General features: G+C 36.3%; 1 non-coding gene across 1 annotated transcript; it reads left to right on the top strand.

The window, feature by feature from the left end:
• Positions 1 to 17,340: 17,340 nt before the first annotated feature.
• On the top strand, positions 17,341 to 17,447 carry LOC128281468 (small nucleolar RNA R71). The gene has a single exon (XR_008271681.1). It is a non-coding gene; the product is annotated as a small nucleolar RNA R71 (small nucleolar RNA).
• Positions 17,448 to 25,426: the final 7,979 nt, after the last annotated feature.

The raw sequence follows: 25,426 nt of genomic DNA, 5'->3' as shown, positions 1-25,426 counted from the left end.
TATGAATATTTAGCTAGCATGGGTTACATAAAAAATGAACCACACGGCCAAGGCCAATTTGGGCCGTTTGAGCCACACGGGCGTGTGAGCCCATTTTTTTGAAAGTTGTCTAAGGTTGCAGGAGTTGTCCAAGTCGTCTGTGGACCTACTGAAGGGTCGGTAATCCCTACTTTGACCCCTATATGAGTAATCTGTCTGTCTGATTTCTATACTAAGCATGAATTATGATATCTGAATGTATGTACTATAATTGCATAATAGCATGACATCTTTTGTATGTTACATTGCATCGAAGTGGGTTATTGTTATTTGGAGGAAGTGTCTGAAAGGCTATTAAGCCTGTTATCTGGCAGCTCTGCTGCAAATTTCTAATTATGTGTCCCATTTCGGTACAGCTTGGTGTGTAGGAATTGGTGGGTTGATTTAATCCCCACATAGTGTGTAGGGATGGACAGAGATGGTATATAGAGGCTGATGGGTAGGATTCTGATTTTCTGCTATTGCATATTGTATCTGAGATGGGCCAATGTCCTAAATTATATCTGAGACTGTATTCAAATGGGCCAAGGCCCAAACTAAATCTGTAATTGATTATTTTTTAATGTGTATCTGTATGTATGTTTTCTGTGGGGATTACACACTGAGTTTGCAAAAACTCACCCTTTTTTCTGTTTAATCTGTACAGGTAATCCCCAGATTTGGGCAGATTGGTGTAACGGAGGGCTTGACGGTGACCACCACTATTGAACTACTTTATTACAGCTTTTGATTTTATATTATCTTTGGGTATTTTTTATTGTAATGTTGGGACTTTGGACTGTTTGGTTTAAATTGGGATTTTATACTATTTTTTATGGATTTTTAAACTGTAACTCAACAAACACGATTTTTTTCTAAAAACTAAGATTTTCGATTTTGTAAAATAATTGGTTTCAAAAGCTTCTGCTTAAAAGACATGTTTAAGGTAAATCAGCTAGTTCACATTTTCTCGAATTAAATAAAAGCTAATTAACTGGAACGGTTTTAACTTGTCAATCTTTATTTCAAACCCTATTCCATGTGACATCCCTAGATTCAGCCATAACGTTTAGACCGGGTTTAGGTTGTTACAATGATAACCATGTAAGTTGGCTTATTTTGGAAATTATGTGATGTATATTTTTATGTTTTTAATGCCTCTTAGTGATGTGGTTCATGCTTGCTTGGTAATGAATTGTTGAGTGCAACATTCTAGGTAGCTAATGGTTGATGAATTGTAGATGGTACTGCTTGTGGTTATAGGCTAAGAAATATTTAGTTGAAGTGGTGCATATTAATGTTTTGGAATTGTGAAATGGCATGATTTGAGTAGGCCAAATTATGGTATTATAAGTATGTTAGTTATTGATATTGAAATGGTATATTTTAGTCTTGGTTGTGGTTGATTTGGATATCCAATTATGATATGATTTGGTGCCATTTTGGTTGTGTAGGTATGTGCATATTTGGGTGGAAAATTGGCTTGGTAAATAGCCTATTTTTGTCCATACGGACTGAGACACGAGTGTGTGTCTCAGCCGTGTGTGACACACGGTCAAGTATACGGCCGTGTGTCCCCTGGTGTTGAAATTAAAATCAAGTCAGTATGCTCCACATGGCCTCACACACGGGTGTGTGACTTGGCCATGTGGCATAAGTTAGTATACCCTACAAGTTTGGCACGGCCTAGTACACAGCCTACCACACAGACATGTATGGCCATTTTTAGGGCACACGGGCGTATGTGTTGGTCGTGTGATCCAAGTAAGAGAGTTATACAGGGTTGGACACGGGCTGGGACATGGCCATGTGCTCCCATTTCGAATGTCCACACCGCCTGTTACACGAGTGTGTCTGGTGGCTGTGTGAAACACACGACCTATGCTTGTTCTAAGCCCCGAACCACTCCCAAAGTATGTTTACGGCCTCGAAGGCTTGTTATAGGGACATTATGCTTGAGTTTGATTAATGTTTGCATGAAATGTGAATAATTGAATGTTTAAAAGTGTTGTAAGTCTGGTAATGCTCCGTAACCCTATTCGGTGTGGAATATGGGTGAGGGATGTTATAGTGGGCATATTTCTCTCTCCTTTATTTTATTTTATTTATTTCATTTTTATTTTATCCTATCACATTTAGTTTTGAAATTAAAAGAAAAAGAAAAAAATATTTCCCCCTATCCCCACGTTTCTATTGTTTTTTTTTCCTTTTGGTCTTTCACATCTGTTCTTATTTCCTTTCTTTCTTTTCGTGCTTTCATTTCTTGCGTCCCTCCTTTCAGTTTTGCAATTGCTTTCAAGTTGTTTTTGGTTCTTTTTCTTTGGTTTCAATCCGTGAAGGTAAGGTTTTTCTTTTTTTTTCTTCTATTCTTGTATTGAAATTGTTCGTAGGCGTTGGGGATTTTTGGATTTCGAGATTGTGGTACAAAAATCCGTATTGTATGCTATTTAATGAATCCAATATGTTTTTGGAGAACATTGTGAGGTGATTGGTGTTCCTCTGGCAACATAATCTTTGCGTAGTGGCTGTTAGTTTAGTGGTAAGGGTGTGAATGTGGTTTTAGAAGTTTTAATTGGTTTGTTTACGATCTATTTTTTATTAAGTTTTACGAATTGTTACTAAAATTAGTTGTGTTAATGGTCGGTTTAGGTGTATGAGTACTTGATTGTTAGTTTCACGTCAAAAAAACCTTTAGGTGTGTAACGAAAACCTTAGAAAATAGTGAATGACAAAAGTCAAAAAAGGGAACTGTCGACCCCACACGACCGTGTGGTAGGCTGTAACAGCCCGATTTAGACCCTAATCGGAACGGTGGTTTTGGGACCACGAATCCAATTCAGAAAAATATTTTAAAATTATTTCTGTGTTTATTTTGTGTGAATTTATGTCTATGAAATTTTCGTGATTTAATTTTTTCGTTTGAGTGTCTGATTAAACAAAAGGACTTAATCACGTAAAATGAAAATTAGGTGGTTATTTCTAAAAAGGCTGAATTGCACTTGGATTTTTAAATGGAAGCCTTTATATTGCAATTAGCCCAATATTAAGTGAAGTGGACGGTAATGGCCATATTATATATGATTTTATAATTTTATAAATAAGGTTAATAAGGTAAAATAATAATAAGTTAATATATATGATATAATATATGATAATTAGAATAAGTGCTCATATTATTCTACCATAGCCGAAACTTAAACAAGGAAGAAAAAGAAAAGAAAACCTAGGTTCGACACTTTCAAGCTTGATTCAAGGTAAGTTCTAGCTCGGTTTTTCATAATTTCTACGTTTTTGAGATCGTTGCTTCGAGTACTAGAAAACTCAAGCTTTAATTTTTTATTTTGATGAATATTTTGAATTGTGCGATTGTTGATATCTTGTGATTTTTGTTGTTTGATGATGAAAAATGAAAGATATGTTTTAGATTATCATGTTTTGTATTGGAGTTTTTGATGATTTTGAGTAATTAGGACTAAATTGCAAAAAGAATAAGTTGAGGGACTAAAATGTAAAATAAATGAAATATATGGACTTGTATGGTAATGGGTAAGATTCGGCCAAACATGAGTGTCTTGAAATTTTGTATATTTTGTATTTTGTGCAATAAGGACTAAATTGTAAAAAGTGTAAATGTCAGGGGTAAAATGGTTATTTTCTCATTTATTTGTTTTAGGACTAAATTGAATGAAAATATGTTTAAATGAGCTTAATTTGAATATGTTTAAAGTAAGAACCAAAGAAATCAGATTTGGATCGGGGGAAAACAAAAGTAGTCAACTAGTCGATCCGTACTGGTTTTTCATTGTCCGAGGTAAGTTTATAAGCAAATAGACGTATTTAGTTTAAATAAATACAAAATATACATGCTGAAATGAAATTTATGATTTTATTTCCGAATATGATTTAGCTTAATTATTATGTTTTCGCAATTGTTTCGACCGAGTTACGAAGTCCAGAAGCCCCGTATGAACCTTAGGAATAGTTAGGATACATATGTCATGACATAGGATTCCAATATATGTGTGCGAGTAAGACCATGGCATCGAAATGTGATTCTGATATATGTATGCGAGTAAGACCCTGTCTGGGACAGTGGCATCGATATGTGATTACATGTAAGACCACGTCTGGGATGTTGGCATTGTACGATATATGTGTGATTATCCGAGTGTCCTACCCAATTCCAAATGGTTCATCAGGAAAAGATAAGTTATGTTCGAGTGTGTAAACGAGCTAAATAAACAGGTATGAATTAGCTTGTTACATTTTAAAATATGGTAAGTATATTTGACCTTGCGAAAAATATTGAATGAGTTTCAATTATATGTATGTGTGGTTTTGTATATTTGGGCACATATTTAATATGTGTATATGAAACTATGTTGTGGCACATGAACTTATGTGTTTATGATGTGTGAACTAGGTTTGCAATGATTATTTGGTTGTGGAAGTTAAATGGTAATAATGATAATTTGGTTATAAGAGCATTCGGCCAAAGTGATATTTAAGAATAAATATATATGTAAAGTGAACTTTATATGTTTGGATTTAAATTGTGTCATAATATTATAACTTGTCTTGGTTTAATCCGGTTGATAATGTTATCGTGTTGTATATTTGCTTATGACTTACTAAGCTATAAAAAGCTTACTTTGTGTTTATATGTGTTTTTGTTTTAAATCAAGTTACAAGCTCGTGGGGTCGTCAGCAAGATCATCACACTATCCAATCGTTTCGGTACCTTTATAAGTTAAACTCGTACTATGGCATGTATAGGTTGGAATATGTTTTAAATGATGAACCTTAGTTTTGTATAAAGGCCATGCGAAAATGGCTTAACCTTTATACTTGAATTCTGTTTTGCTTGGCTATGGTTAAAATTCGTTTTGGTTATAGTATTATGTGCTATGCATGATTGGTGTTTGTGGAAGGAGTTTTATGTTTTAGGAATGGTTAATGATTTTGGATTAATATATATATGGTTGATTCGGTTAAGGTATGTATAGGGTAAAGTACATATAAATGTGGTGGTTGTATTCAGTCAATGTATTATATGTGACTTGGTATTACAGGTTGTTTAGTTAAACTCGAACATGATATAATTTTGTTTGATATGGTTATTACGTGACATGTGATATTCGTATTTTGATTAAATGCCTATTTGGGGGTTAATGTCTTATATTTTGTGTAGTATGATTTATAATATGAGTAAGTATAAAAAATGTTATAATAATGTATTAGTAATTTCAGTTGTAAAAATGATAATATATACGAGATAGTTACAACCAACTTGTATTTCGGCATTTACTTGTATAATTGTATAGCGCATTTGTTAAATCGATTGATATATATATATATATATATATATATATATATAAATGGTGCTGAATATATTAACTTGATTTGAATGGAGTAAAAATAGTTGTCGATATGTTTGGTTGGGGCTTATTATGTTTAGTTGTCAATGCTCGATAATGACTCAAATTTTGATGTAGATAAACATGTATAAAGTTTATATTGTTGTATGAAATATCCTTGATTTTCATTTTTTAAAAAATGAAATTATTAAAGCCGCATATGCTATTTGATAATACCATATGAAATAACTTAAATGACTATATATACATATATGCTCGTGCACAAATGTGAAATGAAATGTTTATTTTTTTTTGTTAGGCATTCGAATATCATTAAAGAAGTGGATGATTTATTATGTTTTATACATATAATATGTTTTTAATATACACCGACTTATGTTTTAACTATGATATCATATGAATTATATGAAATTTAAGATTTGACATTTGGCAATATTATTATGAGCATTGATGTGAAATAATAAAAGTTGAATTATAAAATGTAATGCATGTTAGTAAGAACTGTGATATATTCGGTAATACTTCTTAACCTTAGTCCGGCAACGGACATGGGCTAAGGGTGTTACATTTTGTTGGTATCAGAGCTATGGTTTAGTCGGTTCTAGGACTAACGTAGCACGTGTGAGTTTAGCTATACATGCCATATTATATATTGCGATAGTGTGATAACTTTTGACATTTGAAAATATGTTTTCATATAGTAAATGGATCCCGACAGTGCTATAGCTGATGATGTCGAGAGTGTAGCACCTGCTCCCACACAAGGGACAGCGCCGGCTGATTCTCGACCGATTTCGAGTAACCAGGAAGGAGAGGCTAGACAAGCCTTTTACCAAATGATGAATAACTGGTTTACTTAGTATATCCAGACTAATCCTGCTATACAACAACCTCCACCTTTGACTAATCCATCTTCGATGCCTACTGTACCTCAAGTAAGTGATCCGTTGAAATTGTATAAGCCATCTGTTAATAAAATCAGAAAACATGGGGCTGAAGAGTTTAAAGCTACAGATGATGATGTTGCTGAACGGGCTGAGTTCTGGCTTAATAATACTATCCATGTGTTTGATGAGCTATCTTGTACCCCAGATGAATGTTTGAACTGTGCCATATCTTTGCTTCAAGACACAGCATATCACTGGTGGAATACCATTGTATCAGTGGTTCAGAGAGAGCAGGTGACCTGGGAATTCTTTCAGACTGAGTTCCGTAAGAAATATATTAGCCAAAGATTTATTGATCAGAAGCATAAAGAATTTTTAGAGTTGAAACAAGGTCAGATGACCGTGACAGAGTATGAGCGGAAATTCGTGAGACTCGGTCGGTATGCCCGAGAGTGTGTTCCTACCGAAGCCATAATGCGTAAAAGATTTGAAGATGGACTGAACAAAGACATTAAATTGTTAGTTGGCATACTTGAGATAAAAGAGTTTGTGGTACTTGTTGAGTGAGCCTGCAAAGCTGAAGTGCTCGGGAAAGAGAAAAAGAAAGCTGATTTTGAAGCTAGAGACTCGCGTAAGAGATCATTCAGCAGGTCAGTCCAGTCGGCACCAAAGAAGTCCTGAGATGATTTCAGTCATTCCAAAGCCACTTCGGGTTATTCTAGATGGGATCAGAGTAGACCACCTATGGGTTCGAGAGCTACCTCAGTAGCTAGTGTGGGGAATGTTAGATCAAATCAACCTGAATGTAAACATTATGGTAAACGACATTTCGACAGTTGCAGATTGCATGATCGGGCCTATTTTAAATGCGGATCGACAGATCATTATATTCGTGATTGCCCAGTGTTAGCTGAAGAAAATCCAGTGCAGAATACAAGATCAGGTAATACTGCAGCTTGAGGTAGACCACTCAGAAATACGGGTAATGCGAGTGGCAGTCAGAGAGGGACCAAAGATACAGCATTCAGATCTAAGGCTTATGCCCCTGCCAGAGCCTATGCTATTTGTGCACGTAAGGAGGCTTCATCCCCAGATGTCATTACTGGTACATTCACTCTTTATGATACTAATGTAATTGCATTGATTGATCCTGGTTCTACTCATTCTTATGTGTGTGAGGCATTAGTATTCAGTAAGACTTTACCTGTTGAGTCTACTGAGTTTGTGATTAGAGTGTCAAACCCCTTGGGCCGGTGTGTTATGGTTGACAAAATGTGTAAGAATTGTCCCTTGATGGTTCGAGATTCATGCTTTCTGGCCGATTTAATGTTGCTGCCATTTGATGAGTTCGACATAATTCTCGGTATGGACTGGTTGACTTTGCATGATGCTGTTGTAAACTGTAAAAGAAAGATTATTGATTTACGGTGCCAAAATGATAAGATTATTCGGATTGAATCTAATGATCTGAATGGGTTACCAGCAGTGATTTCTTTAATGTTAGCTCAGAAATATATGAGAAAAGGCTGCGAAGCTTACTTTACATATGTGCTTGACAGTAAAGTGGCCGAGAGAAACATTGAATCAGTGTCAGTTGTATGTGAGTATCCAAATGTGTTTCCTAAAGAATTACCAGGTTTTCCACCTATTCGGGAGGTAGAATTTGGTATCAAATTAATGTTCAGGACGACTCCGATATCCATAGCTCCGTATAGAATAGCACCTACCAAATTAAAAGAATTGAAACCTCAGTTGCAAGAATTGATAGATAGGGGTTTTGTGCGGTCGAGTTTCTCTCCTTGGGGTGTACCAGTGTTGTTTGTGAAAAAGAAAGATGGAACTATGAGAATGTGCATTGGTTATAGACAGCTCAATAAGGTGACTATAAAGAATAAGCATTCGTTGCCACGGATTGACGATCTGTTTGACCAACTAAAAAGGGCTACAGTGTTTTCGAAGATAGATTTGAGATCAGGCTACTATCAGTTGAGAGTTAAAGACTCTGATGTACCAAAGACTGCTTTTCGAATGAGGTACGGACACTATGAGTTTTTGGTTATGCCTTTCAGACTTACTAATGCACCTGCTGTTTTTATGGATTTGATAAATCAGATCTTCAGACCGTATCTGGATCGATTTGTGGTTGTGTTCATAGATGACATATTGATTTACTCCTATGATGAAACTGATTATGCCGAACATCTGAGACTAGTGTTACAGACTTTGCAAGATAAAAAGTTGTGTGCAAAGTTTAGCAAATGTGAGTTCTGGTTAAGCGAAGTCAGTTTTATGGGTCATGTTGTATCAGCATCGGGTATACGAGTTGATCCGAGTAAAATCTTAGCTATACTTGATTGGAAACCTCCGAGGAATGTTTCCAAAGTCTAAAGTTTTCTGGGACTTGCTGGTTATTATAAATAGTTTGTGAAAGGTTTTTCTATGATTGCAGCTCTAATGACGAAGCTATTGCAGAAAGATGTTAAGTTTGAGTAGTTAGAAAAGTGCCAGAAAGGCTTTGATCAGTTGAAAACTCTTTTAACCGAAGCTCCAGTATTAGTTTAGCCAGAATCGGGTAAAGAATTCGTTATCTATAGTGATGCATCTTTAAATGGTTGGGTTGGGTTTTGATGCAGGAAGGCAGAGTTATAGCTTATGCCTTGCGACAGTTGAAGCCTCATGAAAAGAACTATCCGACACATGACTTAGAATTGGCAGCTATTGTGTTTGCATTGAAGATATGGCGCCACTATCTGTTCGATGAGAAATGTCATGTTTATTCTGATCACAAAAGTTTAAAATACTTAATGACTCAGAAAGATCTAAATTTGAGACAACGCTGATAGTTAGAATTGTTAAAAGACTATGAGCTTGTGATTGACTATCACCCGGGAAATGCTAATGTTGTTGCTGATGCTCTAAGCCGAAAATCACTGTTTTCATTGCGTGTAATGAATGCGCATATTGCTATGTCTGATGATGGTCCGATAATAGCTGAATTGAAAGCAAGACCACTATTTGTTCAACAAATTCGTGATGCCCAGAAGGTTGATAATGAATTGTTAGTGAAATGAGCTCAGTCTGATACTGACGCTAATTCAGAATTCAGAATTGATGCAGAAGGTTGTTTGAGGTTCAAAAACTGGATATGTGTCCCAAGAAATTCAAAATTGATTCAAATGATTTTAAATGAAGCTCACAGCAGTCGGTTATCTGTTCACCCAGGTAGTACCAAGATGTATAATGATTTGAAATAGCTACTGGTGGCATGATATGAAATGAGACCTTTCTGACTTTGTTACAAGGTGTTTAATCTATCAACAAGTAAAAGTTGAACATCAGATACCTTCAGGATTACTCTAGCCGGTTATGATACCTGAGTGGAAGTGGGACAGAGTCACGATGGATTTTGTATCAGGTTTACAGTTGACACCGAGTAAGAAAGATGCAATCTTGGTTGTTGTGGATAGATTGACTAAATCGACTCACTTTGTTCCGATACGTACAGATTACTCGCTTGATAAGCTGGCTGAATTGTATGTTTCTCGGATTGTGAAGTTACATGGTGTGCCTATATCTATTGTTTCAGGTAGAGATTCGAGGTTTACATCGTTGTTTTGGAAGAAACTGCAAGATGCATGATACGTGATATTCGTGACAGGTTTTAAAGATTTATGAATGAATTGTTCTTGAGACTAACTTATTATCACGATTAAGGAAGTGTACCTATCGAATAGTAGTATAGTTCAGCAAGACTGGATTGTCGAACCCAAAGGAACTACGAGTACTAGTATTTACTTCCTTTTTATTATCTAGTCTAAAAATTAAGAAGTTTGGTTATCTAAACTAATTATTAACTAAGAATCCACAGAAAGAAAATTTGGGAAAATACTTTTGGGAAAATTCGATTGATTAAGATAATACCTAAGGAAAAATTCACCTAGACTTCACTTGTTATTTGACTCTGAATCAGACGATTTATTCATTTGACTTGATCCGTAGAAATCCCTAAGTTATATTATTATCTCTCTCGAGACTAATAAAGTCTAACCCTAAGTTGAATAATTGTAATCTCTTTCTAATTAACACCCTAGAATTGCATTAACTCTATCTATGGATTCCCTTATTAGGTTTTACCCTAATCCGGCAAAATCTTATCACTCAATCTCTAGGAGTGCAATCAATTCCTCTTAATTATGACAAATTTACTCTTAGACAGGGTTTATTCCTCATCTAAATAAGAGCTTAACTTGAATCAATATCCTGGAATATCAAAACAAGAATTAAGAACACATAATTAAGAACAAGTCAAATATTTATCATGCAATTCAGATAATAATAACAAGATCCGTTTTAGGTTTCATTCCTCTTAGGTATTTAGGGGGTTTAGTTCATACTTATGAAAGAAAACATCTCAAAAGCATAAAGATAACAAAACATAAGAAAACACAAAACTCCTGAAGGAACTTGAGGGGAGATCTTTAGTCTTGATGATGAATTCGGCTTCTGAGATGGATCAATCAGCTTTTCTTAAGTAATTCCTTGCTTCCTACTCTGCGTCCCCCTTTTAAGTACCTCCTCAGGTGTTTAAATAGGCTTTAGAATGCCTAAGAGCCCCCAAAATTGGCCTTTTCTAAATAAGGTTATACATGGGCTCAATAGGGACACGTCCATGTACGATTACTCCAGCCCGTGGTCAAGGCTGTTGAACAGGCACGGGTGTGTAGTATACCCGTGTAAGTCGTGGTTCAATCCTTCCAAAGGGACACAGTCATGTGACACGCCCGTGTGAGAAAGTCCAAGCCGTGTTGATTTCCTACTTGGGTCTATTTTCTCTGTTTTCGGCCCGTTTCTCGCTCTTTTTACTCTCCTATGCTCTCCTAAGTATATAACATGAAATTAAAGGATTAGGAGCATCGAATTCACCAAATCTAAGGAGAAACCATTCATAAATAGGCTAAGCATGGGATAAAAATATGTATAAATTACGGTTTATCAAATACCCCCACACTTAAGCATTTGCTTATCCTCAAGCAAAAATCCTCAACTCATAATCAAAATAAATTCTTCTCAATTTATAATCCCTATCAATAATATCTCAAAATAATCAATAAGTACTCATACATTGAAAATTCAACTAAAAGTACATCAAAGTTTCAAACATTCCAAGTTGAGCATTTTATCACGAAAACATAGGTGTCTCCCATTATCTAAGTGATTACCTTTGATCAAAATATCAAAAGTTGACATCCTCACTAAAGATTCACTCAAATCACTCAAGATGTTTAAGGACATCAATAAAAGCACTCATTAGTCAATATGAAAAGTTATTACCATAGGCTTGCTTGAAAATCAAATCTCCACCACTATATATTGAGCTGATACATCAATCAAAAAGGAATTTTAGAGGGTTGTAATGTGGCTTTAGTTAGGGGTGTGGTCACAAGCTGAAAGAAGATGTTAGAATCGAGATTGAATTGAAAAAAATACCTGGCTAGAAAAATAACTAGTCATCAGTTGAATACAAGTGAGCTTCTTCTCAGAATATGGAATTAACACTCAGGCTCAAAAATGACGAATTACTACTAATATGTATGTAAGTATTTTTTTTAAGAACAAGTCAAATATTTAGAAGAACAAAACATAACTAAGCAATTTGTTCAAATCAAATCTCAACAAAAATAGGGATCAAATTAGGGGATTTCAACAATAATAGGTTATGGGTTAATATTGAGGGTAAATTATTTAATGGCTTTGTTAGGATCAAAAGGGGTTCACTAAGGGTTAATTATAGAGGTAGGCTTTTGTGGAGTAAGTGGGTTAAACCTAAGTGTCTTTATCATCTTAACATATCAAATCAGATGGTGTGGTCTTGACATGCATAATCAAGCAAGTTCTAGAATAACAAATCAAAACTGAAGCACTCATAATGAAAGTGAGCATGAAAGAAATAAAATATGCTCTAAAGGCTCAAGATCTCTCAAAAATGATGGCTTTTTTATGTTCAAACTTGTGAATTTCAACTCAAGATAATACCTAAACTTAGGGAAACAACCTAAAAGTTTTTAATTCTTCAAAAATCAACTTATCATGCTTGATTCCCTAATGTCCTAAAGTTTAAACAATCAATGCATAAATACCTATGTTTTAATTTAAGACATATCAATAAAAATCATAAATTAATGAAAATTCATTCTAATAGTGATATGAGTGATTCACGTGAGAATAAGAAAAAATTCAGGGATTTTTAATGATGATATAAAAAACCCCCCACACTTAAGATATACATTGCCCTCAATGTACAAAGAAAGATATATTAACAAAGATAGATTTATAATCATAAGATAGGGAGAGAAGTGAAGCGACCTAAATGATAAATGAACTCCTTGAATTAGAGTCATAGAGAATAAACGGCCAAAGCAATGATAAGGGTGGAGGAGGATACTCCAGTGGTGGTAGAGATTGGGTTCCACAAATGCTGTGCCAAAAGAATATTATATCTCATGTTGGCTATGGTCGTGGTCGAGCAGGGCATGGCAGTCGTGGAGAACCTTTCCCAGTGGAGTTCCAAGTTCCTAAGTAATAGTGAGTTTTGGAGATCTTTATAACTGTGATAGAATCATGAACTTTTTTGGGAAATATATAAAGAAGAATAATTACTCGTAATGAAATAGCCGAATTAAAAATTGTAAAATAATAATTATAAAACCTAATAAAAATAAGCTTAAAGAAAAATAAAAAGTAGTCTTAAAATAGAATAAAAGTAACAACATAAAATAATAAATAAAAGTTTTTAAACATCTTCATCGCTAGATGGTTCGCGAGGTGGGGGTGGCGATGAGATGTGAAAGTGCTGACAAATCTACTATAGAGTAGCATCTATGTTATCGAAGCGCTAAAAACACCTCTGCTCGAATCGAGTAAGGCGCTCAAAGATGCCAGCGTATGAAGCCGCCACATGAACTGGACAAGTGGGGGTGTGGCTGAGACGGTGGGTCCTCATGATGTGGAGGGACATCATTAGTAATGTCCTCTGGATCCTCCTCCTCAGTGGACTGGACGAGGCGGTACTAAGGAAGGTAGGTGCCACGTCGTTTTTTGATCAACCTCATACTAAGCATGCTCGAGATGCCCTGTAGGGACATCTGACCGATGAGAGTGAGGGAGGATGATTGGGCTGCCGTGTTGAGGAGCCCGAAGTGCCAAGCCAGTCGAGTCACATAGAGCTCAATAGAGATGACCCCTCTCCTGTGCCACTCCGTCTGGTGGCAAATGGCGAGGGCAATAAAGTAGGTGAGGTTGATGACGTGCCCATTCACCATACTCCATAAGAAATAAGTTTTGTGGGTGGTGACGACGCCGGTGCTCTCTCATCTCCCTGTTAGAGTGTGAGCCAAGATGGCGTGTAGATACCTCAAGGATGGAGGGAGACCTGATGCCTTAGAGCAGCTAGGGTCGTAGGTGGCCGAGGCAGGGACTAGGTCCCTTCAATATTTTGAGGGGGAATAGTGGATGTGGCGGTGGAGGGTGTTGAGTTCATTATCATCCATGAATTCCTCCGTGTATAGCCCTAGTGTAATCCTGAACTCGAGTACGCTCAACTGGCGTACTAGACCACCAAGGCGGAACTGGACCGTTCCAGGATCGCTGAAGTTTGTCATGACGGTTTGAAGATGGAACGTCGAGCAGAGTTCCAATGTAAACTCGAGATACGTCGGCTCGATGATCTCAAAGAAGAGCCCCCACGGGTTAGTCGTTAGGAGGGCTCGGACCAAGTCAGCAAATTGAATCTGTTCGAGTGCGGCCCAGTCAATGTAACAGCCCACACCTAAGGGTCGTGCCCGTAATATCTGATATAATTCCTCTTGAGGTCCCAAGGGAACCTAGAGGAACGGGTGCCTAATCTCCGTGGTAGGACCCGAGGATGACGCTGCTCCTTTCCTCTTCTTCGAGGCGAGAATAGCGGTCTTCTTACCATGTGAGGACGACATTGTACCTGTATTGAAAAATCGAAGTTCAACCAATATGCCCCAAGAAAGGTATGGAAAATCAAGGCTAAATATGAATATTTTATGAGATTTACGTACGAGATGATACAAACTAAAACCACTAAATATATCAAGATATAGGATTATGGAAATAATGAATGAATAAATGTGGGTAAGCATAAATTTCATAGAAACAAGGAAAAATGAAAGAGTATAGCATAATGTTGTAACTAAAATGACAAAAAATTTTATTAAACAAGCATGAGTATTTTAATATTCTAACTATGAATATTCATTCAAAATAGTTCAATGTAGCAGGGGAATCATGAAATAAGCAACATATTTAAAGAAAATAGAGAGAAAAGAGTAAACAAACGCAAAAAGAATGAGCTTGGGGCATCAGAATCGGTGTTGTAGGCGGCGCACGGGCGTGAGGGGTAGAGCGTGTGAAGTTGCAGCGACTAGGGTTAGGGTTTTTTGGGGAAGGAGATGATGAATAGTGAGGGGTTTATATAGATTTTGGGGCACACGACCGCGGGACATGCCCGTGTGGCCTAATTTTTGCCCGTGTGTTTCGCGAATTTTGAATTTGGGCGCGTCTGACATTTGGCCCACGCCCGTGTTCTTTGGGCGTGTTGGTGCACACGGTCGTGTCTCACGGCCGTATCTTACTTCTTTCACTTCTCCCACGCCCGTGAACATGGGTCCACGCCCGTGTTTGTTTTGACAATGTAGACCACGGGTGGATGGCACGGGCGTGTCGTATGCCCGTGTTACATTCTTAGTTTCAACCACGGTTTCGAAGCACGGGCGTGTCTCACACCAGTATTGTTTTGGCAGTTTCACCCACAGCCATGTCACACGGCCGTGGTAACTTATCGGACCCGTGTTGGGGAAAAAATCTTGCCCTGTTTTCACACGGTGTAATGCACGCCCATGTGCCTGGCTGTGTGGTTTTTTGAAAGTCTGCGTTCCATGATTCGGTTAGTATGTTAGATGTTAAAAACTAAAATTTTAAAGAAATTAACACTGTTAGTTCTCAAGTTGCCTCCCGAGAATCGCTTATTTATAGTCTAAGCTCGACTTACATCTCTTCTGCATTGTCAAGGTGGTGCGAGGAGTTTACACTCCTCATCCCTGCTATCAACTTTATCAACATAAAGTTTAAGACGGGTATTGTTTACCTTAAATGTGTCGAATTTGGGATGAATTACCTCGACTGTACCATATGGGAAAATACTGAGTACCGTAAGTGGAATTTCTTCATTAGGTTCAAGAGTGGCAATGCGAGGATCTGTTGCATCTAGTAGTACTTTGTCTCCAACCTTAAGTTGATTTGGTAAGGTATTGAGCTTGTACTGGCTCAGTTTCGGTTTATCGGGTGTTCTCAATTTCTATATCCGCCATTCATCTATCTCCTCGATTTGTAACTTTAATTCTTCATAGATAGGTCCTTTGTTGTTGTTTGAACACGGCTCATATGTATTCTTCGAAATTGTTTCCTGCATAGAGGGTGTCACCACATGATCAGTACTAGTAGAATGATTTATACAACCACCTTTAATTTTTGATGTGTTACTCGAATTACGAGCTTAAAGGGTGATTGTTTCGTCTCCCACACAAAGCGTGAGTTCACCTGTACCAACATCACTAATGGTTCTAGCAGTAGCTAAAAAGGGTCGTCCTAAAATTAAAGGTGCGTTACTATCCTCTTCCATGTCTAGAACAACAAAGTCTATTGGGTATATAAATTTATCGATCTTAATAAGAATATCTTCAATGATACCCCTAGGAAATCTAATGGTTTTATCAGCCAATTGAATGCTCATCCTAGTTTGTTTGGGTTTCCCGAGACCTAGTTGTTTAAACATTTTATAAGGTATAACATTAATGCTTGCCCCTAAGTCAGCCAATGCATGATGAACATCTAAACTACCAATTAAAAAACGAATCATAAAACTCCCTAGATCCTTCAATTTGTTGGGTAGCTTATTCCGTAGTATGGCTGAGCAAACTGTATTCAACTCTACATGCTATGCCTCATCCAACTTTCATTTATTTGTTAAAAGCTCCTTTAAAAACTTGACTGCGTTTGGCATCTACGAAAGGGCTTCAATAAACGGTAAGTTAATATGTAGTTTCTTTAAAAGTTTAAGGAATTTACCAAATTGTTCCTCTGATCGGTCTTTCCTTGTCGCATTGGGGTATGGCACACGAGGTTTATATTTTTTACTCATCGGCTTTGGGTCATTTTGGCCTACCTCATTCTTACCTTTGCTTACCACCGTTTCTGGCCTTAGTTTTGCAACTAACCCTTCCTCATCTTGAATGGCAATCGCGTTGAGTTGCTCCCTTGGGTTAGATTCAGTATTGCTTGGCAGGCTTCCTGATGGTCTTTCAGATATCAACTTAGCGAGCTGACTTATCTAAGATTTGAACCCTTAGATCAACACTTGTTGAATTTTGAGTGCTGTCTCGATATTCTAAAAACGATTTTCTAACACTGAGATGAATTTTGTTAGTATCTCCTCAAGGTTCGACTTTTTCTCTTGTTGGTAGGGTGGTTGTTGGAAGCTTGGAGGTGGTGGTGGTCGCTGATTTCCTTGGCCTCCCCATGAGAAATTTGGGTGGTTCCTCCAACCTGCATTGTAAAGTATTACTATAAGGATTATTTTGAGATTGAGGATTATTACCCATGTCATTTAACTGCTCGTTCTCCATGTTGTGGCCATAGGATGGGTATTCTGAATTGCTTGATCCACCTCCACTTGCTTTGCACTGCATTACTGGGCGAACCTGTGAAGAACTAAGAAAGCCATCAATTTTCTTATTCAAGAGTTCTACTTGATTAGAGAGCATGGTGACCGAATTGACGTTATAAACACCAGCTGTTTTCGTTGGCTTTGTCCTCATGACTTCTACTGATAGTTATTCAGTGGCATCTCCTCTATAAATTCATAGGCATCTTCAAGTGTCTTATTATTGATGGTTCTGCCAGCAGCTGCGTCAATCATTTGTCGAGTCGAAGAATTCAGGCCATTATGAAAGGTTTGAACCTATAGCCAGAGTGGTAACCTATGGTGAAGGCATCTTCTCAAGAGGTCATTGTATCTCTCCCATGTATCGTAGAGTGTTTCTAAATCCATCTGCACAAAAGAAGAGATATCATTACATAATTTGGTTGTTTTAGCTGGCGGAAAATATTTTAATAAAAACTTTTCAATCATTTGTTCCCAAGTAGTGATTGATCCTTGTGGCAACGAGTTCAATCACTGTTTAGCCTTATTCCTCAATGAAAAGGGAAACAACTGAAGGCGAATAGAGTCATCAGAAACGTCATTGATTTCAAAAGTGTCGCAAAACTCTAAGAAATTTTCCAAGTGAGCATTGGGATCCTCGTCCTGCAAACCATCAAACTGAACAAATTGCTATATCATTTGAATTGTGTTAGGTTTTAGTTCAAAAGTATTTATAGCTACAGCAGGTCTAACTATGCTCAATTCTGTTCCTGTTAAAAAAGGTTTAGCATAATCATACATAGTGCCCAGAGCAAGATTCTGATTAACAGTAATCGCAGGAGGCAGTGGATTTTCTTGGTTATCAGCCAACTCCTCGGTTGTAGTTGAAGTATCGTCCTCTTGCTCTTCCTCTGTGTATCGTAAGCTTTACCTTATTTCTCTTCAGTTTCTACGAACTGTACGATCGAGCTCACTATTAAACAGTACCAGTCCTAACGGGTTTCTTCTGGTCATAAACTAGAAAAACCTATCAGAAGAAAATAAATGAAGAATTAGAAAAGAAAATAAAAATTTAAATTGCAATAAAAGTAAAATGGCTAAAGTAATAAAAATTGACTGTTCCTAATATCCTAGTTCCCTGGCAATGGCACCAAAAACTTGATACGTGATATTCGTGACAGGTTTTAAAGATTTATGAATGAATCGTTCTTGAGACTAACTTATTATCACGTTTAAGGCAAGCGTACCTATCGAACAGTAGTATAGTTCAGTAAGACCGAATTGTCGAGCCCAAAGGAACTACGAGTACTAGTATTTACTTCCCTTTTATTATCTAGCCTAAAAATCAAGAGGTTTGGTTATCTAAACTAATTATTAACTAAGAATGCACAGAAAGAAAATTTGGGAAAATACTTTTGGGAAAATTCGATTGATTAAGACAATACCTAAGGAAAAATTCACCTAGACTTCACTTGTTATTTGACTCTGAATCAGACGATTTATTCATTTGACTTGATCCGTAGAAATCCCTAAGTTATATTATTATCTCTCTCGAGACTAATAATATCTAACCCTAGGTTGATTAATTGAAATCTCTTTCTAATTAACACCCTAGAATTGCATTAATTCGATCTATGGATTCCCTTATTAGGTTTCACCCAAATCCGACAAAATCTTATCACCCTATCTCTAGGCGTGGAATCAACTCTGCTTAATTATGACAAATTTACTCTTAGACAGGGTCTATTCCTCCTCTGAATAAGAGCTTAACTTGAATCAATATCCTGGAATATCAAAACTAGAATTAAGAACACATAATTAAGAACAAGTCAAATATTTATCGTACAATTCAGATAATAATAACAAAATCTGTCTTAGGTTTCATTCCCCTTAGTTATTTAGGGGGTTTAGTTCATACTTATGAAAGAAAACATCTCAAAAGCATAAAGATAACAAAACATAAGAAAACCCAAAACTCCTGAAGGAACTTGAAGGGAGATCTTCAGTCTTGATGATGAATCTGGCTTTTGAGATGGATCAATCGGCTTTCCTTGAGTAATTCCTTGCTTCCTATTCTGCGTCCCCCTTCTAAGTGCCTCCTCAGGTGTTTAAATAGGCTTTAGAATGCCTAAGAGCCCCTAAAATTAGCCTTTTTCAAATAGGGTTATACTTGGGCTCGGCAGAGACACGCCCGTGTAAGATTACTCTGGCCCGTGGTCAAGGCTGTTGAACAGGCACAGGTGTGTAGTATACCTGTGTAAGTCGTGGTTTAATCCTGTCAAAGGGACACGGCCGTGTGACACGCCCGTGTGAGAAAGTCCAGGCCGTTTTTTATTTCCCACGTAGGTCCATTTTCCCCGTTTTCAGCCCATTTCTTGCTCTTTTTACTCTCCTATGCTCTTCTAAGTATAAAACATGAAATTAAAGGATTAGGAGCATCGAATTCACCAAATCTAAGGAGAAACCATTCATAAATAGGCTAAGCATGGGATAAAAATATGTATAAAAATTACGGTTTATCAATGCACTAAGTACGAAATTACATTTTAGTATTGCTTTCCATCTGCAAACAGATGGTTAGTCTGAATGAATCATTCAGATACTTGAGGATATGTTGAGATGTTGCATTCTTGAGTTCGAAGGTACGTTGGAACGATACGACCTCTAATTGAATTTGCGTATAATAACAGTTTTCAATCGAGTATCAAAATGGCACCTTATGAGGCTTTATATGGTCGTAAATGTCGTACACCATTGTATTGGACTGAGCTTAGTGAAAATAAGATCCACGGGGTCAATTTGATCAGAGAAACTGAACAGAAAGTGAAAGTGATCCGTGAAAGTTTGAAAGCAACATCAGATCGTCAAAAATCATATGCGGACTTGAAAAGAAAAGAAATAAAGTTTCAGATCAGAGATAAAGTATTTTTGGAAGTCTCACTGTTGAAGAAAATACTAAGATTCGGTCGTAAAGAGTTCGAGGTTTATTAGGCCGTATGAGGTTATAGAGCGTATCGGGTTGGTTGCTTACAGACTGTTGTTACCACTTGAGATAGAAAAGATCCACAATGTATTCCATGTTTTGATGCTTCGTAGATATCGATTTGATCCTTCACATGTGATTAGTCCATCTGAGATTGAGATTAAGCCCGATATGACAAATGAAGAAGAACCGATTCGCATTCTGGCTCATGAAATTAAAGAGTTAAATAAGAAAATTCCATTGGTTAAAGTACTGTGGCATAAACACGGAGTTGAGGAAGCAACATGGGAGCCAGAGGATACAATGAGAGAATGTTATCCAAACCCATTCACCGGTAAGATTTTTGGGGACAAAAATCCTTAAAGGGGGAGAGTTGTAACAGCCTGATTTAGACCCTAATCGAAATGGTGGTTTCGGGACCATGAATCATTGTCAAAAAAATATTTTAAAATTATTTTCTGTGTTTATTTTGTGTGAATTTATGTCAATGAAATTTTTGTGATTTAATTTTAACGTTTGAGTGTCTAATTAAATAAAAAGACTTAATCGCGTAAAATGAAAATTAGGTGGTTATTTCTAAAAGGGCTGAATTGCACTTGGATTTTTAAATGGAAGCCTTTATGTTGCAATTAGCCCAATATTAAGTGAAGTGGATGGTAATGGGCATGTTATATATGATTTTATAATTTTATAACTAAGGTTAATAAGGTAAAATAATAAGTTAATATATATGATATAATATATGATAATTAGAATAAGTGCTCATATTATTCCACCATAGCCAAAACTTAAACAAGGAAGAAAAAGAAAAGAAAACCTAGGTTTGGCACTTTCAAGCTTGATTCAAGGTAAGTTTTAGCTCGGTTTTTGATAATTTCTATGTTTTTGAGATCGTTGCTTCGAGTACTACAAAACCCAAGCTTTAACAGTTGATTTTGATGAATATTTTGAATTGTGCCATTGTTGATAGCTTGTGATTTTTGTTGTTTGGTGATGAAAAATGAAAGATATGTTTTAGATTAACATGTTTTGTATTGGAGTTTTTTATGATTTTGAGTAATTAGGACTAAATTGCAAAAAATAATAAGTTGAGGGACTAAAATGTAAAATAAATGAAATATATGGACTTGTATGGTAATGGGTAAGATTCGGCCAAACATGAGTGTCTTGAAATTTTGTATATTTTGTGTTTTGTGCAATAGGCACTAAATTTTAAAAAGTGTAAATGTCATGGGTAAAATGGTAATTTTTCCATTTATGTGTTTTTGGACTAAATTGAATGAAAATATGTTTGAATGAGCTTAATTTGAATATGTTTAGATTAAGAACCAAAGAAATCAGATTTGGATCGGCGGAAAACGAAAGTTGTCAACTAGTCGATCCATACTAATTTTTCATTCCCCGAGGTAAGTTTATATGCAAATAGATGTATTTAGTTTAAACAAATACAAAATATAGATGCTGAAATGAAATTTATGATTTTATTTAAGTTATAGCTGAATATGATTTAGCTTAATTATTATATTTCTGAAATTGTTTCGACCGGAGTTACGAAGTCCGGAAGCCCCGTATGAACCTTAAGAAGAGTTAGGATACATATGTCATGACATAGGATTCCGATATATGTGTGTGAGTAATGTAACAGTCTAGTTTCAACTCTAGTGGGAAAAGTGGTTTCGAGACCACATAACCGATTCTGAAAAATATTTTAATATTATTTTCTGTGTCTGTGATATGTGAATTTACATCTGCGAAGTTTCTGTGAGTTAATTTGTCTGTTTCTGTGCTTAATTATGAAAAAGGATTAAATCGCGCAATGTGTAAAAGCTGAGCGCTAGATGTTAAAGAACTTATTTGATTTGGCCTACTTAAGTGAGGGTCCTTGCATGTAATTTCCATTTGTTTTAATGATGGACAAATATGGTCATGTAGTTGGTAAATTTAATGTTATTTCATCAAGGGCAAAATGGTAAAAGGTGAATATAATGCTTAATATAATAAAACAAAGCATGCAAATGGCTATTTTCACTTTGTTCATACCGAAATTGAAGAAAGAAAAGCTAGGTTTTCATGTTTTAACATTCGGCTATTGAAGAACTTGATTAAGGTATGAGTTTTTCTCGGTTTTTGATAATTTCTACATTTCTATGATCGTTGCTTCGTGTTCTTCAAAACCCATGTCTGAATTTCAGTTTTTGTTGAAGATTATGAAATGTGCCATTGATGATTATATGAGTTTTGTAATGTTTTTATATGGATTATGAAAGATATATATGAGATTATTATACTTTGTTCTTGAATTTTGATGGAATAGAGTTATTTGGACTAATTTGTGAAAATGAGGTTTTCAAGGACTAAATTATAAATTAAATATGTTAATTGGGCTTGTATGGAAGTTATGTATATTTAGCCAAGCTATAGTTTTGGTGAATTTTGCATATTTGTGATTTTGTCAAAAATGGACTAAATTGTTAAAGTGTGAAAGTGTAAGGGCTAAAATGCAAAGTGCCCTAAATATGTGTATATTGATTAAATTGAATGGTTGAATTTGTATTGTGTTAGATCAAGAACAAAGAAAATCAGACTTAAAACGGGGGAAGTCTAAAATAGTTGAATAGTCGACTCGTTCCGTCTGAAATCTGTACGAGGTAAGTCAAATTACAATTATAGACTAAATTAATTGAATGTTGTATATACTAGTTATAATCTGTATTGGATGGCCTTGAGAGCCTGATATATGAATTCCGAGTAAATTCCTATGATGTGCTAGTATCTAAAAAAATCTGTATTATTCTAAAGGAATGTTGACATTGATACGAGATATCATGTAAGACTGTGTCTAGGACACAGGCCTCGATTTGAGAATTACGTGTAAGACCATGTATGGGACATTGGAATCGTATCTGATTTTGTGTAAGACCCTGTCTGAGACAGAGGCATTGATACTGAATTACATGTAAGACCACGTCCGAGACGTCGGCATTGTACCCAGTTATGAGTATCTGAATCGTTTTTGATCCATCTGATGATGGAGTACAAGTTATGGAAATGATTATATGAAATGTATAATCTATACAGGTACGTTTGTATTGTACTAAATTTCTAAATATGAAAGACTTTGTTTCTGTGAAGTATGTATGGAATTTTTGAATTAAAGCATGACATGTATGCAAACAAATGAACATGGTTAGAATTATGAACTATTCTATGAAATGATTATGAATTTTTGCTGTTGAATTGTACTTTATATGCTTTAGTAGTTAGACCAATTGTATTTGGCTTACTAAGCACTTTGTAGCTTACTCTATATGATTTTTGTTTGTTTTACAGTTATCATAGCTACTGAAGGCTCGGGGATAGTCGAGGATCGTCACCACACTATCGAACTCAATTTGGTACTTTTGAAAGTGTAAATATGTCTAAGTATGGCATGTATAGGTTAGAATGTCTAGGTATATAAAGCTTTGATATGTATATATGCTATGCCATGAGAGTTGGCTAGCAAATAATATGTTTGTGCATAGTTTTGATATTTGGTTGGTAATGCCTAATGGTTTATATTGGTAATGTTTTATGATCTAATATGATTTGGTCATTTTAAGCATGGAATTGGCTGAAAATTGTGGCATGGATGTTGTTTAATGTTGCTTGTAGGAATGGCCCAAATAGGGGTGGCAAGTTGGCATAAATCAAGCCTGCATTTTGCCACACGGTCAGGTACCACAGGCGTGCCTTGTGGCCGTGTACGTAAATTAGTAATCTTTTAAGATCCACACGGCTATAGCACACAGGTGTGTCTGTTGGCCATGGGTGAAAGTCAGTATGTATGCCTTGTTTGGCACGACTGGTTCACATGGGTGTATCTGGTGCCCGTGTGAGGCACACGGCCTGGTTACACGAGCTTTTGACTTCAACAGAATTAGAAAATTTTCTGAGTCCTGAAATTTATGAATGTGTTTAGTTTAATCCTGACTGTCCTTAATAGTATCTTTTAGGTCTCGTAGGCCATCATAAGGGATGAATGGTTGATGATTGCATATGTATTATGTTATGTGATTCTGAATTGGTCTGAAATGTTCTGTCTATCTGGTAATTCCTTGTAACCCTAATCTGATGACGATTACGGGTTAAGGGTGTTACATTTTATTGGTATCAGAGCTATGGTTTAGTCAGTTCTAGGACTACCATAATGTATATGAGTCTAGTTGTACATGCCATACATCTGAAACTGCGATAATGTGATGAATCCTAACATTTAAATGTGCTTTTATATAGCAAACGGATCCCAATAGAGCTGTAGCTGATGATATAGAAAGTAATGCGCCTGCTCCCGCGCAAGGGACGGTGCAAGCTGATTCTTGACCGGCTACGAGTAGATGTGATGGTGAGCCTAAGCAAGCCTTCTGTCAGATGATGAATGATTGGTTCACTCAGTATATTAGAACTAATTCGGCTGTACAACAACCTCCACCCCCGGTTAATCCTTCTCAAATTCTGGTTATGCCCTCAGTGAATCTGGTTCAGCCAAGTAAACCACCGGTTGATAAGATTAGAATGTATAGGGCTGAAGAGTTCCGAGCTACAACAAATGATGATGCTGAAAGAGCCGAATTCTGGTTAGAGAATACAATACGAGTGTTTGATGAAATGTCTCTAAATCCTAAGGAATGTAGAAAATGTGTCGTTTCACTTTTGAGAGATACGGCGTACATTGGTGGAAAACTTTAACATTTATGGTTCCGAGTGAACGACTTACTTGAGATTTCTTTCAAGCTGAATTCCGGAAGAAATATATCAGTCAAAGATTCATCGATCAGAAACACAAAAAGTTTCTCGAGTTTAAATAAGGCCTTATGTCTGTTACTGAATACGAACGTAAATTTGTGAGATTGAGTCAGTATGCTTGGAAATGTGTATCGAATGAAGCAATAATGTGCAAAAGATTTGAAGATGGACTAAACGAAGATATTCGTCAATTAGTTAGGATTTTGGAGATTAAAGAAATGGTAGTGCTCGTGGAGCGAGCTTGTAAAGCTGAAGAATTAAGTAAAGAGAAAAGAAAAGCTAATTCTGAAGCTAGAGATGTTAGAAAGAGATCTTCAAGTAGATCATTTCAATCTATGTCAAAGAAATTTTGAGATAATCATAGCCGTTCAAAGGCTGATGTGAGACATTCAAACCGAGATCGTGCTAGATCGCATTTGAATTTCAAAGCTCCTGCTACATCTGTTGCAAGTGTCAGAAATGTTCGATCTGAGAAACCTGAATGTAAGCACTGTGGTAAAAGACATCCGAGAAATTGTAGATTGAATGATCGAGCCTGTTTCCAATGTGGATCTCTGGACCATTTTGTAAGAGATTGTTCTGAACCTGCTGAGCAAGAGAATGTACAAAATCCGAGACCGACCAACACCTCAGCTAGAGGTAGACCTTCCAG

Source organism: Gossypium arboreum, chromosome 1, assembly GCF_025698485.1.
Source record: "Gossypium arboreum isolate Shixiya-1 chromosome 1, ASM2569848v2, whole genome shotgun sequence".
In the NCBI taxonomy this organism is placed as follows: domain Eukaryota; kingdom Viridiplantae; phylum Streptophyta; class Magnoliopsida; order Malvales; family Malvaceae; genus Gossypium; species Gossypium arboreum.
Note: the sequence above shows the minus strand (reverse complement) of the source record. Positions and strands in the feature narration are given on the sequence as shown.